Source organism: Dama dama, chromosome 19 (assembly GCF_033118175.1).
Source record: "Dama dama isolate Ldn47 chromosome 19, ASM3311817v1, whole genome shotgun sequence".
Classification (NCBI taxonomy): Eukaryota; Metazoa; Chordata; class Mammalia; order Artiodactyla; family Cervidae; genus Dama; species Dama dama.
This window is the reverse complement of record NC_083699.1, coordinates 3,765,388-3,769,307: the sequence shown is the minus strand read 5'-3', so window position 1 is coordinate 3,769,307 and position 3,920 is coordinate 3,765,388. Positions and strand designations below refer to the sequence as shown.

The 3,920-nt window shown below is 36.4% G+C and overlaps 1 long non-coding RNA gene across 1 annotated transcript in view; it reads right to left on the bottom strand.

The window, feature by feature from the left end:
- Positions 1 to 3,920, bottom strand: part of LOC133074153 (uncharacterized) — a 30,014-nt gene that overhangs the window by 21,264 nt on the left and 4,830 nt on the right. The gene's annotated exons all lie outside the window — the stretch shown is intronic.

Genomic DNA, 3,920 nt, shown 5'->3' with positions numbered 1-3,920 from the left:
AAAGTCACGATGACCCCAGTTTGTATGAAGACCTGGTCAAACAGAACTTCTAATTCTAATGCTAAGGTTTCTAATAACTGTTTTAATTGTGGGGTTTCTAATAACAGTTCTGATGCTACATGAGTATTTAAAGTTTAATACCATGTTTTCTCAAACTCCATCACCCTAAGTGAAAATTTAGGGCATTTGTTTTTACACAAACAGTCTGAGGTAGAATTCATAAGAAACGGAGAAGAGCAGTTGCCTATGGGGTAGTACGGCAACCAGGAAGGTGGGAAACAAGGACATGAGCAAGAATGTTTACTCTTTCTCCCTCTCTCTCTCTCTTTTTTTATTTTTTGCTTTCCTGGGACTTTTTAAAATGCTTTTTGTTTTTTAAACATGATTGCAGTACACAGTGAAAATATTAATTCAAAAAATTCTATATAGGGAAAATATTCTATACAGGGATGAGACGGCTAGACGGCATCACCAACTCTATGCACATGAGTTTGAGCAAGTTCCAGGAGTTGGTGATGGACAGGGAAGCCTGGCGTGCTGCAGCCCATGGGGTTGCAGAGTTGGACATGACTGAGCGACTGAACTAAACTGATATAGGGAAAGTCCCTGGTAGAGTTATAAATACCATCTACGTCTAATACTGGTCTCAGATATCTTTTGAATTTCTGCTAAAACACTGCTTGCTGTTAATTTTTTTAAACTGAGGTAGAATGTGCCTACAGTGAATTACAAAGATCTTAAATGTAAGATTCAACAGCTTGAACAAATATATACATCTGTGTAACTAATACCCCAGGCAAGACGTAAACACTTCCATTACCCCAGAAAGTTCCTTCACGCTCCTAAATTTATCTTAATCCATATAGACAGCTGCTATTCTGATTTCCTGATACACCTCCACGTATAACACTTTCCAATTAAAGGAATCATATAGCTGTTCACTTTGTGTCTGGGTTAGTTTCCTCAACTTAATCTATTGAGGCTCATTAACATTGCTGCATGTATTAGTAGAACATTCTTTTCTTTTTCTCTGTGTAGTATTATTCCTTTATTCATTGTTGATATCATTGGTGCTGTCTTTTGCCCTATTTTTATTTTTCCATGAATAGTCAGTCTTGTAATGCTTTTGTCAATTTTACTAATTTTATTAGTTTTCTACAATGAACTGCTCCTTTTGTTTACTCTTTATATTGTATATTTGTTTTCTAACTTGTTAATTTTTTTTTTTACAGTTTCTACTGCTCTGATTAAATACCTTACTAGTCTTCTAATATTTTGGACATGTTATTCATAGTTATTCTCCAGTCCAGGTCTAATAACTCCAATATTTGCACTTCCTCCATACAAGTCTTCCTTGGATCTTTTTTTGCTATTGAGTAGTATCCCACTGTATGGTCACACCACAATGTATTCAGATGTGTGACATTTGGACTGTCTCCAGTTTTGCGATATTGTAAATAAAGTTGTTTTAAACATAATGGTAAAGGTCTTTTTCTGGACATATCCTTTCATTTCTTTGGGGGCAAACGTCTAGGTATGGAATTGTGTGATAACACAGTAAATATATAGTAACATTATAATAACCTACCTAACAGTTTTCCAAAGCAGTATTATAGTTTTACACCTCTAGTAACAAGTGTTCTGGTCACTTTACAGACTCAACAAAATTTGGTATCATTAGTACTTTTGATTTTTGGCCATTCTAGTGGGTTTGAAATGACTTCTCATTGTGGTTTTAATTTGCATTTCCTTGATGACTAATAATATTGAATGCTTTTTCATGTGATTCTTGGCTATCTGTACCTTTTATTTTGTGAAGTATCAATTAAGTTCATGTCCATTTAAAAAATTCTGTTGTTTATCTTTTTTTTTTTTTTTTTTTTATTATTTTTTTCCAGTGGGTTTTGTCATACATTGATATGAATCAGCCATGGATTTACATGTATTCCCAATCCCGATCCCCCCTCCCACCTCCCTCTCCACCCGATTCCTCTGGGTCTTCCCAGTGCACCAGGCCGGAGCACTTGTCTCGTGCATCCCACTTGGGCTGGTGATCTGTTTCACCATAGATAGTATACATGCTGTTCTTTTGAAACATCCCACCCTCACATTCTCCCACAAAGTTCAAAAGTCTGTTCTGTATTTCTGTGTCTCTTTTTCTGTTCTGCATATAGGGTTATCGTTATCACCTTTCTAAATTCCATATACATGTGTCAGTATGCTGTAATGTTCTTTATCTTTCTGGCTTACTTCACTCTGTATAAGGGGCTCCAGCTTCATCCATCTCATTAGGACTGGTTCAAATGAGTTCTTTTTAATGGCTGAGTAATATTCCATGGTGTATATGTACCACAGCTTCCTTATCCATTCATCTGCTGATGGGCATCTAGGTTGCTTCCATGTCCTGGCTATTATAAACAGTGCTGCGATGAACATTGGGGTGCACGTGTCTCTTTCAGATCTGGTTTCCTCAGTGTGTATGCCCAGAAGTGGGATTGCTGGGTCATATGGCAGTTCTATTTCCAGTTTTTTAAGAAATCTCCACACTGTTTTCCATAGCGGCTGTACTAGTTTGCATTCCCACCAACAGTGTAAGAGGGTTCCCTTTTCTCCACACCCTCTCCAGCATTTATTGCTTGTAGACTTTTGGATAGCAGCCATCCTGACTGGCGTGTAATGGTACCTCATTGTGGTTTTGATTTGCATTTCTCTAATAATGAGTGATGTTGAGCATCTTTTCATGTGTTTGTTAGCCATCTGTATGTCTTCTTTGGAGAAATGTCTGTTTAGTTCTTTGGCCCATTTTTTGATTGGGTCATTTATTTTTCTGGAATTGAGCTGCAGGAGTTGCTTGTATATTTTTGAGATTAATCCTTTGTCTGTTTCTTCATTTGCTATTATTTTCTCCCAATCTGAGGGCTGTCTTTTCACCTTACTTATAGTTTCCTTTGTAGTGCAAAAGCTTTTAAGTTTCATTAGGTCCCATTTGTTTAGTTTTGCTTTTATTTCCAATATTCTGGGAGGTGGGTCATAGAGGATCTTGCTGTGATTTATGTCAGAGAGTGTTTTGCCTATGTTCTCCTCTAGGAGTTTTATAGTTTCTGGTCTTACATTTAGATCTTTAATCCATTTTGAGTTTATTTTTGTGTATGGTGTTAGAAAGTGTTCTAGTTTCATTCTTTTACAAGTGGTTGACCAGTTTTCCCAGCACCACTTGTTAAAGAGGTTGTCTTTTTTCCATTGTATATCCTTGCCTCCTTTGTCAAAGATAAGGTGTCCATAGGTTCGTGGATTTATCTCTGGGCTTTCTATTCTGTTCCATTGATCTATATTTCTGTCTTTGTGCCAGTACCATACTGTCTTGATGACTGTGGCTTTGTAGTAGAGTCTGAAGTCAGGCAGGTTGATTCCTCCAGCTCCATTCTTCTTTCTCAAGATTACTTTGGCTATTCGAGGTTTTTTGTATTTCCATACAAATTGTGAAATTCTTTGGTCTAGTTCTGTGAAAAATACCGTTGGTAGCTTGATAGGGATTGCATTGAATCTATAGACTGCTTTGGGTAGAATAGCCATTTTGACAATATTAATTCTTCCAATCCATGAACACGGTATGTTTCTCCATCTGTTTGTGTCCTCTTTGATTTCTTTCATCGATGTTTTATAGTTTTCTATGTATAGGTCCTTGTTGTTTATCTTTTAATTATTGGTTTATTGGAGACTTTTATATACTCATGATACAAGTTCCTTGTCAGATGTATGCACTGTAAGCATTTTTTCCTAATCTGTGGACTCTTTCATTTTATTAATGGTGTCTTTTGATGAATGAAAATTTTTAACTCCAATGAAGTACAGTTTATCATTTTTTTCTTTTATAGTTCATGCTTTCTGCTTCCTAAGAAATCTTTGCCCACCCCAAAGCC